The sequence below is a fragment of the Protopterus annectens genome, chromosome 9.part0 (genome assembly GCF_019279795.1).
Source record: "Protopterus annectens isolate FY-2018-M chromosome 9.part0, PAN1.0, whole genome shotgun sequence".
NCBI lineage: Eukaryota > Metazoa > Chordata > Ceratodontiformes > Protopteridae > Protopterus > Protopterus annectens.
Window position 1 is genome coordinate 646,118,278 of NC_056743.1, and position 14,204 is coordinate 646,132,481.

Here is a 14,204-nt window from a genome sequence, read left to right on the forward strand (position 1 = left end):
TATATATATTTTTTTTAAACTAGGCAGCAATAATCAGTAGTCCAGAATGGGATGCAGCCTATAGGGAAATTTTTCACAAATGAGACTACACTCGTGTTAGTTCTACAATACCTAGTGCGTTTTGTTCATTCACTAGATCACAGGGCTGGTTCAAAACTTCTTTAGCCACAACAATCCAAGTCATAAGATAAAGATGCAATTTATGCACACAACAATCAAGACAGTTAACACTTATAATGTATGACAACTAAACAAACATTAAGCAACATTCTTTTAACTGCCATTGGAAAAACATTGCACCAGGAAACTCTCAAAAAAAGTGTCACATGACTGCCCAGTTATGTGAAATGTAGAATGCAGTTCCTGCAATACTGGTCTACATTTTCAATCTGCAAATCTAAATACTGGTCTACATTTTCTATCAGCAAATCTACAATCGCCATGCAGACAGTGTGTGTGTGAGTGAACGAGTGCACATATGCATGGTTGGGGGGGGGGGATTTCCAGTTCCAGCACTGTAGTAATAGCACCTGAAAGAATCAGCTCTGTTCAAGCTTCTACACAAAGCAGCTTGCATGTCCCTATATGCTTGTGATTATACTGACAGAATTCTAGGCTTCAGAAAGAAGTTCAGAAAGTAATCTAATACCTCATACAACAAAATTATCTCAGCATCTTGAGACAATCCTGAAGCCTTGGAAGTGGTACCAATTCCACCTGCAAAACACTAAATGACCTGTGACCCATTAAAAAGACAACACTAGTGCAGTCAGGCTTAAAGTACAGAACATTTTGCCAAACATGAGTGAAATCTCAAAACTAAAGGAAGCAGGCAGACTGCTGACAAATCTCTAGTCTTAAGAAGGCCAGTACCTTAGTGCTGAATGGAATGACAGCTGAAAGATAAAGAATCTGAAAAACGGGCACATACACACACACACAATGTACAAACAGCAGGAGAGAGGACCCTTCCAGAATTAATTTACAGGATTTTTTCTAGTGACACATCCCTGGTTTTAAAGGGCTAATAAATGGACATAAGGCACAGTGTAAAAGAAAACATCAACCATTACTATATGCCAATTTCAACAGCTGTACTCAAACCCACACAAATGTATACACATTCCTCGTGGCAGGGAAAAAGTTGACACTCGTAAACCTACTAACTGAGTGCACTCAATTACCCGAGTTGCTCAAGGATCCGCTCTCTCAGAAACAAACTAAAGCTATTAAGAATACATGCAATAGTTAAGGAACTAACTAGAAACAGAAAAGCAAAAATAAGCAACTAATTTAAAAGGAATATCTGCTAACCCTACCAAAAACAGCACAAGATTATAAAGAATTAAGTCCACACAAAATATTAAAAAAGAAACAAATGTTAAAGCCATTCACCATAAAGTACAGTTTTGTACCTACCATAAATGTAGATGTTAGAGTGCTCATACAGCTGCAGTCATAACAGATGGGTTATCCTGCCGTCAGGCGGGTCCTCGGTCGGCCAAATTCCAAAGTCTAGGTCCGGCGTCGGTCATCGTCGCTTCCTCCCTGACGTCAGTGCGGCAGGGGTATAAAAGAGGCAGCAGACGCCATTTACTTCAGTTTTTCTTGCCCCAGATGTCAGGTGCCCCCAGAAGGAAGGCAAACACAATGTTATGCAAAAATGCAATGTTGATGAATCAAAAACAGTAGTTGTAAGCAAATACACCATAAGAGAGTACCCCAAAAGGTTATATGAAAAGGGTTTGTCATAAGGCCTGTCCTACGAGGGGTTGGAGGGAGGGAAACCTGGACTGCAGCTGTATGAGCACTCGAACATCTACATTTATGGTAGGTACAAAACTGTACTATGTTCATCGTGCATACAGTTGCAGTCATAATAGATGGGTAGAATCCCAAAGCTAAGCAAGGGTGGTAGGCACTAAGTGGAACTAGGAGGGGCTAGGATGCTCTGCAGGACTGCTATGGCAAAGCCCGCTCTAGATTTAGAGTATAGTGGGAGGTGATGGTGCTTGGAGAAAGTGTGCACTGAACTCCAGGTGGCTGCTTCCAAAATATCCTCGGTAGGGACCCCCCTGAGGAAGGCTTCAGAGGTAGCTGTGGCTCTGGTGGAGTGGGATCTGATGCATGCAGGCACAGTTTTTTCATGAAATTAGTAACAAAAGCGTATGCAGTGGGCTATCCATTTTGAAATTGTCTGTTTGGAAATAGCCTTTCCTTGAGCACCTGCAGCATAGGACACAAAGAGTTGCTCAGATTTCCTGAATGGCTTTGTCCTGTCCAAATAATAACAAAGTTGTCTGTGAATGTCCAAGGAATGTAGTAGTCTTTCCCCTTTGTTTTGTGGATTAGGATAAAAGGTAGGTAAGTGGATAGTCTGATTCAAAGCTACACTGGATACTACCTTTGGCATAAAGGTAGGGTTGGTTCATAAGGAAACTCTGTCCTGATGGAAAATGATGAATAAAGGCAGATCTGTGTTGTATTGTGCAGAAATGGCTGAAGCGTGGATCTTGATGGAGGAGAAGGAAAGTCCATTGCTTAACATCTCAGCTAGGTACTGAGAAATTTGAGGTATATTTATTACCCAAGGATTATGTCCCTTTTCGAGATTCCAGGCATAAAATCATTTCCATTTGGTGGAGTAAGCCTTTCTAGTCGAAGGTCTTCTGGCCTCCAAGATGACGTCCTGCACCTCCTTGGAGAGGAGAAACTGTTGGGAAATCAAGGAATTCTCCATGCAGCTAGATTTAGAGTTTTGAGATGGCTGTGAAGGGTTTTGTAGTTGTGCTGGGACAACAGAAGAGGGACTAGAGGTAGGATCCATGGTGGGGAGAGTGTCAGGCTCCTCAGGAGCAGATACCAATGTTGTCTTGGCCAGTCTGGAGCAATGAGAATCATTTGCGGCCTCTCTGCTCTGGCTTTTAATAGAACTTTGGGCAGCAGAGGAAGAGGCGGGAAGGCATAGACTGTCAATGTTGCCAAATTGAAGGAAAGTGCATCCACTTTCCAGGCCTGTGGATGATACGTCCTTGAACAAAATTTTTTCAACTGGCAATTTCTGTGGGTAGCAAAGAGATCTATGTCTGGCTGTCCCCCATGCCTGAGTTATCTTTGTGAAAATTTGAGGATGCAACTTCCATTCGTGTGGATCTGTCACATTTCTGCTTAGGTTGTCTGCCAGTGTGTTTTCCTTCCCTGGCAGGAATTGTGCCTGTAGTTGAATTTTTAATTCCAGTGCTGTGTTCCATAGGGTCATGGCTTGCCTGCACAGGGGGTATGAATGAGTTCCCCCGTTTGTTTATGTACCACATCACTGTGGTGTTGTCTGTCCTTCTCAATAGCTGGCCTGGATGCAGTAGGTCTTTGAAGGTCATAATAGCCTTTTGCACGGCTAGCATTTCCTTTTGGTTGATGTGAAGGAGCTTCTCTTTTCGTGCCCATTTTCCCTGAATGCACTGATTTGTCATGTGTGCTCCCCAGGCGTAGTCTGAGGCGTCTGTTGTGATGATTTGAGTTGCTTGAGGTGCACAGAAAGGAAGACCTGTGTTTCTTTGGCAAGCTTGAGACCACCACATAAATTCCTTTTGAAGGCATGGAATGAGTGGTACAATTGCTTCCAAGCTGTGGCTGTGTTGAGACCATAAGTTTTTTAGGTACCATTGAAGTTTCCTCATATGCAGCTTTGCACATGGGATAAATAGGATGCAAGATGCCATGAATCCCAGGGCCTGCAGGACTTTCCTTGCAGTTAGCCTGGTGTAAGTTGCCATTTTTCTGAAGTATTGAGACAGTTGCCCTTGCTTGTCTGGCGTGAGGTAGGCCATCTGGGTGGTTGTATCCAAGTTGGCACCCAGGAAAATAATTTGTTGAGAGGGTATTAGTTTTGATTTCTTTTTGTTGACTGTGTATCCCAGAAAGTTCAACAGTTTTATTACAAACGCCAGGTGCTGCAGTAGTATGTCCTTGCTGTCTGCTTGGATCAGGCAGTCGTCCAGATATGGGTAGATTTGTAACCATTGTAATCTGCAGAAGGCGATTACTGATGCCAGGCATTTCGTAAACACTCTGGGTGCAGTAGATAAGCCAAAGGGCAATGCAGAGAATTGGTAATGGGTTGAACCTGCAAGAAATCTGAGGTATCTTCTGCAATCTTGTCTGATAGGGACATGCAGGTATGCCTCCTTGAGGTCCAATGTTACCAGCCAAGACTCCTTGCCCAGCATGGGAAGAAGCTGCAGTAATGTGAGCATCTTGAATTTTGCCACCTGTAGATGTGTGTTTAGGATGGATAGGTCTAAGATAGGTCTCCAATCTTTGTCTTTCCTTGGTACCAGGAATAGTCTGGAATAAAACCCTTGACCTTGTTCTTTTGCAGGTACCTCCTGAATTGCTTTCATGTCCATGAGAGCTGAAATTTGTTTTTGTGCCTCTGCCCTTTGATTTTGTGGCAAGTTTGGCATGCCTCTCATTTTTGGAAGGGTGTGAAAGTGGAACCTGTAGCCTCTGTCTATAATGTCCAGAATCCATTTGTCTTTTGTAACAATATGCCAATTTTTTGAGAATAATGTCAGTTTTCCACCCAAAGGTGATACCATTAAACCTTTGCTTGGCAGGTGTAGGGGGAAGTCATTGTGTCTGTTTTCTAAAAGACTGTGATCCATCTTCTGCACCTCTTGGGATTGGTGCTTGCCACTGTCTGGCTCTGAAAGATCCTTGAGGTTGCCCTCTACCCCTTGGATGCCTCTATCTGCCCCTTTGAGGTCTGTCCGTGGCTGGAAAGGACCAATTTTTTGAAGGCCAGTTTCTGCTGAAACGTGGAGGCTGTACCTGCAGGAAATCTTTCACTGTTTGCATTGATTTCGCTTTTTCCTCCATTTTCTTTAGCACCTCCTCTGCTTTAACACCAAACAATACAGCTTTTTGAAGAGGTGCATCTAATAATTTAGCTTTGACATGATCTGGTAAGGTTTGCTCTGAGCCAAGCATGCCTACGTATAACAGACCCCGTAACAGCAGCTCTACATGAGGCCTCTAAAGCATCAAAACCACACTGCAAGGTATGTTTACCCACTTGCTCTGCACCATGCAACAAATCCTGCCACTCTTAAATCTGGTTGCGTCATTTTGCTTTTCAGCTGAGATATCAAAAACTGTTGATACTTTAATATACGGAACTGACAGTTTAATGCCCTCATGGTTAAAGTGGCCAAGGTGTACACCTTTTCCCCCCACCTTTCTAAAGATCTGGAATCTCTCTCAGAAGGTAATGGGTTTTTAGCAGTAGAGGCCTTAATTCCCTTGGGACCCTGTGAAATAGTTTCTGGGTCAGCAGTATGGCTTTTATATAGGAACTGGTGAGAATCAGGAACCCGGTAATACCTGTCTGGTTTAACTGGAGCTGGAGGCAAAGAATCAGGATTAAGACTGGCTTCTGTGTACACATCAGCCAATATATCTAAAACAGGAGGGATAGCCAGAGGCCTATGCTGGGGGAGCAGAAGAACTTCCCGGAGCCTTTTCTTGGAATCTGAGTAATCTTGGCCTTTCCAGTGAAAGTGTTCCCTCAATGTATGCAGGGTTTCCCCAAAAGAGAAGTCCTGGGGGGGGGGGGCCGAGGGAATAGACTACTCTGCATCAGAGTCTTCGAATGGAGAATAGGCACAATCCTGGTCCTCAGATAGTTCTGAGGTAATAGAAGCTTGATCTGAGGAAGGGTAGTCTTCCTCTTATCTGGGCCTTTTGTCAGAGGGGGGTTGAGAACCCCTGATAAGAGTAATCAAATCCTCAGCCATTTTAAGCATCTGTTATTTAGCCATGGAGCCTTGAGAGGGTGTCTGAGGAACCTGTTTTTTGGTTTTCATAGCTGTTTTAGATTTAGTGATGGCTTTAATAGAGAAGGAGGAAGGCCTGAAGACCCCTTGAGAAATGGCAGGCCTGTCTAAATTCTGAGTTTCCCCGCCAGGAGTGGGGTCTGTATCTGTAGTAGGAATGGGGGCCGAGGAGCCTGCGACCTCAGGTACTGAAGACACCAGTAATGCATTGTCATCAGTACTCAGGGGCTGCGTAGGCGCCTCGCTGAGTACCGGAGAACCGGTAGTCAGTCTTAGCGTGGTATCAGTAGGTGGTGCGGACCTCGTGTGCCGGTCTTTATCTTTGCGTTTTTTGCTCAAAACTGGAGTCAGAGTATCCGACAACATAATATAATTAAATTTTTTGCCAAAAAAGTGAAGGGCGAACTCCGCCCGACGCTTAATAGTGCATTTGTTGAATCTAGCACAAAAACGGCAGGCCGAGACGTCGTGGTCTGGGCCTAAGCAAGGTATACAGTAAGAGTGGAAATCCTTATGCGGTATTTGCTTCCCACATGAAATGCAATTATTAACTGTCTGACATCGGTCTGAGGCAAGAAAAGTTTCCCCAACGGGGTACTTAGCTTTCAAGAAGACTTCGGCTGAAATACTTTCGTAAATCTCAGGAGCTGGCCGACCGGCACTTGCGAACTGTTTCTGCTTTGGGCACCGTGCGGCAAGAAAGACTGAAGAAAATGGCGTCGGCTGCCTCTTTTATACCCCTGCCGCACTGATGTCGGGAGGAAGCGACAACCGACGCCGGACCTAGACTTTGGAATTCGGCCGACCGAGGACCCGCCTGACGGCAGGATAACCCATCTGTTATGACTGCAGCTGTATGCACGATGAACATCACTAGATCGGTAAGAAGTGTTAATCTCTGGCAACCTCTAGATTATATGACACAGCGTTTAGTGATTCTTCACACAGTTCCACCATCCCCTTGGTCACATAATACTGCTCAGTTTCCAATTCACCTGTTCTGTGGCCTGCTTGTTTGGTATCCACATGCTGCATGTAGCCAATAGCAAGAAGGCAGAATAAGGTGCTAACCAAAGTCTTCTGCTGGTGCTGAGTTGGGGAGTGTGAATGGCAGAAGGCTGGCTGAATGCCATGCACACTGGGTGGTTGGGGGTTTTGACAGAAGGGAGTGTGTTGTGGGGAACCAATGCACTTCTGGCAGATCTGGCATTACATACTGAACTACACAGTTTTCACATGCAACAAAGTAGTCTGTCTTCTGTAGGTTCACAGGTTGGTACTAGGTCATCAGCCCTAGGGCCTATACAAGCCTAGCCATAACAATTCCCTGGCTATTTCTTCCCACACTATTTACTTCCCCAGACCCCTGTCTAGCAGGGTGACTGACATGCTCCCCAGGGTGAATTTTCTTTCTCCCATCCAATCATCAAGGTTCCTTTTGAAGAGGGCCAAAGAGGCACTCTGCATGACATGTATGGGCAGTCTATTCCAGAGTCTGGGGATTCTCTGGGTCAGGAACCTATCCCTCCAGCATGTTTTGTTTATTGTGATGACAAAATTAAGATCCCTGGAGCGTTTGGCTCTGACGGATTGGGATTTCTTTAAGTGTAGCATGTCCAACAGCTCTGGGTTTGACATGGCCTTGTATGTTAAGCAGAAATCACCTCGAAGTAGACTATATGCGACAAGAGTATAAGCTGGAGTTTAAGGCGGTCAGTAGTGGTGCTGCGGTAGCGTTGCCGCCTCACAGCAAGACGTTGTCGCATTCGATTCTCAGCTACAGCATCTTCGTTGAAGGCTGTGCGTCAGGGCTGGTAAATCGGCACGTAAAAATCCACTACCAAACATTAGCAGACCGGAGTTCCGCTGTGGCGACCCCTAACCAGGATAAGCCGAAAGACACAACAACAAAAGCATAGGGCATCTGCTTTAGGCCTGTGATTCTTTTAGTGAGGTATTTCTGCGGCCTTTCCAGTTGTTGCAGATGTCTTGAGAGGTACATACCACAAATGGGGCATTGTATTTTATAATGGGTCTAATGAGGGATGAGTACAGTGGGACAATGACCTCCTTTTTTCTGGATGAAAAGCCCTTCGTGATGAGGTGCGCCACATAGGATTTCCTGACTGTTGTGGCAATGTGGTTATTGAAGGTGAGACCACTGTCCACCTGTAACCCTAAGTCTCTTATCACACTTTCGGTGTTTAGTGTACTGCCACTTGTATGATAATTCACGGGTACATGTTTTTTCCCAAAGGGGATAACTATACATTGCTTGGCATTGAGCTTGAGCCCATGGCTCTGGCACCAAGCATCTGTTTCTGTAAGGCCCTTTTGTAGGCGTATCCACATCATTTGGGGATTCAGTAATAGCTCCCAGTTTGCAGTCATCTGCAAACTTTGTTAGCCAGAGTCCCTTAGTGTTGGTATGTACTTCAGAGAAGTAGATGCCAAACAAGAGAGGTCCCAGGACTGAACCCTGAGGTACTCCACTTGTCTGGACCTGGATTTGGAGTCAGCTACTTTTACAGTGTGGGTTCTGTCAGTAAGCCAGTTGGCAAACCCACAGAGTGATGTAGGGATTAATGCCCAGCTTAGTACATTTATCTACGATTCCAGAGTGGGGGATGGTGTCAAAGGCCTTGGCGAGGTCCAGATAGGCTGATAGGGGTGAGAGGGGGGTGAAGTTGGCACCGACTATCTGCCAGGATATTGGCAATATCCTTGGGATCAGTATATTTAATGCCATTCTGTTGTAGCTCAGAGCAGATCTAAGCATTGCCATTTAGATTCTTGACATAGTTATAGAATGCCTTGTGGTGGTCTTTGGAATTTTGGCAATTTTATTTTCGTAACTAGCTTTGGAGGATTTTATGAGGGATCTCAGCTTCTTACTGAGGCTGGTAAGGAAGTTTTTTGCATCCTGGGATTTTCCTCCTTTCTGCAACAGTTTTTTTTTCCTTTTGTTGTAAAGTTTGTTTATGGCAGGGGACCATCAGATGGCTTCTTTTTTGGAGGAGGGCATCTTGGTTCTATTTGGGATGGCACGATTCATGCATGCGTGAATGTGCTCGTACAGTGCCTTAGTGTAGGACTCAACAGTCGAACTTTCAGTTCCCATTTGCATGGGTGTCATGAAGTTTGTCACTTCTGACTTTAGTAGCAATGAAGTTAGCCTTGGATAAGTTTTTTTATGGAGGTTTCCTTACTGGGGGGTGGGATGTGGATGCTAAAGGTGATTAGCTTATGGTCAGACCTGACCGACGATGGGGTGACCATAGGTGTGGAGCATCAATTTCCCATGTTGGTAATGGCCAGGTCTAGGATATTGGAGCCCCTGGTGGGACTATGGATTAGTTGATCCAGGGCATTGGAATTTATGAATTCTAAGAACCGCTGGGCAAAGGTGTTTGTACACAAGTAGTTTTCCCAGTTAATGGCAGGGTAGTCGAAATCACCCAGTATTAGGGTGTTTGGTTGTATATTTATATTTTCCAGTATGTTTAGAAAGGTGTAGTGAGAATCTTGGAGCATGGTGGGGGATCTGTAGCAAGCTACAATTTGGATTGCAGTCTTACCTAGTGTTAGTTGCACCTGGAGAATTTCAGATGCATTGTGTTGGGCAACTAACCTGGTGGTGTGAATATACTTGGTGAATATGGACACTCCACAACCTTTAGTGTTTCGATCCTGGTTTGGTGGCCGAAAAGTGTGGTAAGAGTTGTAGCCTGGTATTGCAGGGGTGCTCTCTGGAGCCTTGAACCAGGTCTCAGTTACTGCACAGATATCTATGTTCTCCATTTTTAGAAGTGCCTCGAGAGTGTGCATTTTGAGGTTTAGACTTCTAGCATTGAGTACCATTTCCTTCAGATTTTGTATGTTTGTACCTGTTATGGTGGTGATTTTGTCCTTTGAACTTTGGGGGTGGCAAGAGCCTTAGCCAGTAACCTGAATTCCAGGGGTGACAGGGTGCAGACCATCTCCAGCAAAGCATCGTGGTCTGTTGATCATGTCGTCCCAGGCAGACAACTACTGGATCCCCTTTGAATGACACCAGAAGCTTAGCCAATTGTTGAAGTCAATCATTTTGTCCTTATATTGTGGTATCATTCTGGGCAAAGGCAGGATGCTACTCAGGGCTAGGGTCATACCCGCCTGGGCCACATGATCCAAGAGCTCTTCCATGTCTCTTTTCATGTAGTCCAGGGAGGTACATCTCAAGTCATTCACTCCAACATGGACAATGACAGAGTCGTATTTGTACTTGTTGTGGAGTGACTTGAGTGCATGAGTTATGTGGTGAATCCTGGCACCAGACAGGCAGCTCACTGTAATTTTCTCCTTGTTCAGCCTGGTGAGTGGTACATCAGTGTGCCTGACTATAGAGTCGCCTATGATTAAAGTGTTAGGTACATTGTCTTGCATTAGGGGCTGTTGCTGGGTGGCACACTGGTGTTGTGAGCTATGTGACACTTCGGTTGTAATTGGTGTTTGTTTGCTTTCCAGCTTCGGAGGTCCTTGTTGCTTGGGCAGGTTACAGTCACGTGCCTCCACATATGTGGATTTAGTGTTGCTATGTGTGGGTGTTGGTGGTGTGAGTTTAGAAGGGCTATGTGTTGCTTGAGGTGTAGTGCGGGTGTTAACCTTCTCCTCTTGACTGTTTAGCACAATCTTGGGTGGAGACAGCGTTGCTTCCAGTTTGGCTGTGTAAGTGCATCTCTCACAGGTTGTAGTGTTGGGTGGTAGGAGGACAGGGCTGTCTGTGTACATGAGGCAATTGCTGCATTGCCCCAGTATGCCCAGATTCACCTGGTGGACAGGAGAAATCAACGGAAGCTGACCCTTGGACATGCCTTTTAAGTACAAGAGCTGTTTTCCCTTACCTTAGCAAGGTACTTTGCAATTATAGGCTGTTTAGTGTCTCCTTATTAATGAGAAGAAATTAATCATAGAGTTGAGTGCTTGTATCTCAGGAACAGTACCCCATCGACTCACCTGGGAAGGCCAGGCTATGTAAACCTTCCTTTGACTACAGTAGCCAGAAAGGAACAGCTTGCCCTGGAAGCAATATCTAGTTTGTAAAGTTTGCTGTGTTCAGGCAGGAACACATTAATGCTGTGCAAATGTTATATTAACAATACATTTCTGATGAATGTAGCAGACATAGCAACAGCTGTAGTTAGGTGATTGCAAGGTTTGGATGTAGTTTGCAACCTACTGAACAGTGGCAAAACTACGTAATTTGGAATCCACCTAGGCAAGGTGATTCTGGATATCAGGCAACATTTCCTTTGTAGAGCAAGGCTGATCTGTTTTCCCATCTGAGGCTGTTAATGTAAAATCTCAAACAGCTGGGGAGAACACTAATAAATTAATGGAATGACTTTAGATTACTCTCAGTGGCCTCCTTTGGTGTAGTGGCGGGGTTCATACAATGGTACCCTGGCTTTATGAAAGGTTTAAATATTGGAGTTTGACTGATATATCCTGTAGCCCCCAACAGCAAAAAATAGAGCCACAAGAAATATCATTTTTCACAATAACAATGGGAGGTCCATTGAACATGCTGGTTAAAATTGGGCTTTGGTTATGGCTTCCAAAATAAAGTATGGACTCCCATACATGGAGGAGGATCTCATTAGAGGGTGCCTTTCGGAAGGGCCTTAGTCATCTTGACTTCTAAGAAGGAAGAAAAAAACTGCCCCTGATGAAAGCTCGAGAGAAACGAAGTGGAACTTTACAGATGAGCAGCTGACCTGGGATTCAAAAAGCTCTGTCAAACATCTGAAGACCTGTTTTAGGGGGAGCCCGAGAGGCTACAAATGCCCTTATAGGCTGTCCAATATACAAAACAGTTCCATCTTTCTGTGTAGCCTATTCTACTGGAGGGTTTTTGAAGAATGTTGATATTTCCTAACCTTGCCCAAGTAGCTAGGATTATCTGCTACATTCAAAACCAAAGGATGGGTGTGCCTGAGGGATACAAGATCTGTAAATGGTAACAGCACCAGCAAGCTTTAAATGTACATAACAATAGAGTCATTACTTGCAGGGGTGGTGAGGTGCTATTAAGACCACACTAGATTTGAAAGCCCGAGTCTTGTGTACCATTTTTAGGATGACAGGGTATGAAGGCAAATTAAGAGCTGTGTCTGTGGCCACATCTCCACAAGGGCATCTCAAACAGTCATCGAGACGTGGGACTGAGGACTACAGAAACTTACATTTCACACTTGATAGAGATGACGTTGTCAGTGTGGACAGGCAGAGGTACCTTGGGTAATATTTCCCGAGAGGCCAGCAACTGAAAGGGGTACTGCTTGCAGCTTCAGACCACTAGAGAGTTTAAGAAGGCAACGCCATGATGGCAGTGGCCTGTCAGGCTCCCGTTGTGCACTTACGTTTTTTATTTACTCACTTGTATTGTAGAGTGGTAGGGCAGTTCGTCTGGTTGGGTGCGTGTCCAGTGCCCATGGTTGTGCTGTTTGTGATGTCCGAGGCGTCCCAATGTTTTTTTTTTAGTCTTCCTTACCTTTGGAACTTTGGATCTGGAACTTGAAGTTAAGCCTTCAGTGTGTGCTGGTGGCAGAAGCGGAAGAGGAGTTCTGCCGGCACGAAATTCTAAATTGGATCAGGTCGTGTTGGGTCGGAGGAATCTTGAATTGGAGGCGAGATGGAAATATGGATGGTGTTTGGAGCTGTGCTGGTGATAGAGTGGCTGGTGACTTGAGGACAAGATCGTGGTGTGGTCATGACCGTTATGGCCTGTGGCTGGCTGCAGAAGTACATTTGTGGATCGGTTATAGATTGCGGGTTTCTGCGTGCTGCTGAATGGAATGCGGGGATGCAGCAGCTGAAGCTTCTGTGCCTATGGCTGAACTACAACTTGAATGAATTTTTGTGCTTTAGTTGGACTGCAGCAGTTGTAGTTTTTAGCACAGTCGGTTGGCTTGTACTGTTTATTGCGTATGGTTTTTATGCAAATGTTGCTGGTTAATGTAGAGCTTGGAGGAGCGAAACTGCATTCAGCTATGCACTTGTGGGTGCATGCAGATGAATGACAAAGTGAATCTTGGATCTTGATATACAGTTGGGACTTTTCAGGATGAATTTCCTTAAGTCGCACTGATCTGGAAACAGCTCCTCACCCTACTGCAAATGCATATGTAAACAGAGTGTCTGCGGAAGGGATGCCTGGAATGGTTTCTCTTTTGGCATGCACTTGTGTATATTTGAGGCAAGTCACTCAAGTTGACACCAATGAAACCCAAATGGCCACTGTAGTGGTCACATATGCAGTTGTGTATGGGAAAAACAAAAGTATTGAGCTCAACATCTTGAGAACAAATTCCACCATGCAAACCTGACCCAAAAGAAGCTGCAGGACTGACTACCGGACCAAAATCTTGTCTTCAGTTAGGCAAGGGCATTTGTATCCAACACCACACTGTAGGAGTATTATACCTTGGGTAGGGACAAAGTAAGGCTTGACAGCACTGAAAGCAATGCACACGAGACAGAGCAGCATTGTCAAAGACTGGGTATGGCTGGAGACATTATCTAGAGACGGTGCTACTATGATGCAAATGTCTAGGTGCAGAACAAAGCCAAAGTACCCTCTCTGGTTGTTAATAGTACTGCCACACACTTGGCAAATACCCTGGGTCTATGATGAGACAGAAGGGAAGACCGGATGAAGGCAGCAGATCCAGTGTTTTGATAGATTCAGAATAACTGTGCACACAGCCTTTTTTGAAAACATTTTTGTTACATCATGTAAACAGAGGAAATTCAGAATGGGCCAGAGGTACTCCAATTTTTTGGGCACCAAAAAGAACCCATGAATGATTCACCTGGCTTCTCAGACGAGTCCTGCTAGAAGTTTCTTTTGGTCAGTAAGGCTATGATCTCCTGTCCTGTATGCAGTCACTAACGGCATGGGACATCTGGCAGAGACTTTAGAAGTGGGGATTGTGTTACAAACTGAGCTTTTTAACCTCCGGATATTATGTCTACTACCCATCTACCTGAAGTGAACTCTGGATCACTAGAAGTGGAGACACACATATCTTACCCAAACTGTTTCCAAACAGGAACAGCTATTAAAGGTTTCACGGCTTCTGTTGACTATTCATGAAATGTCACATGATCCCTGGCTGACAGCGGTACGACTGCCACCACTGTTCCTGTTATCCTGGAGGGGTCCCACTCTCAGTCTCATGCCTGCTCCTCTGTGAGCTTGCCATGACCCTCTTCACAGCCTCCTCTACCTTTTAGGAAAATATCACTTAGACTGCAGTGATGGTTTTTGCCATGCTCCTCCACGTCTTGATGCCTACTGCCCAACTCACCAAGCAAGAGAAAACACTA

The 14,204-nt window shown here is 44.9% G+C and overlaps 1 protein-coding gene across 8 annotated transcripts in view; it reads right to left on the bottom strand.

The window, feature by feature from the left end:
* The window catches only part of DDAH2 (dimethylarginine dimethylaminohydrolase 2), a 385,101-nt gene that overhangs the window by 17,955 nt on the left and 352,942 nt on the right, over positions 1-14,204 (bottom strand). The window lies entirely within an intron of this gene.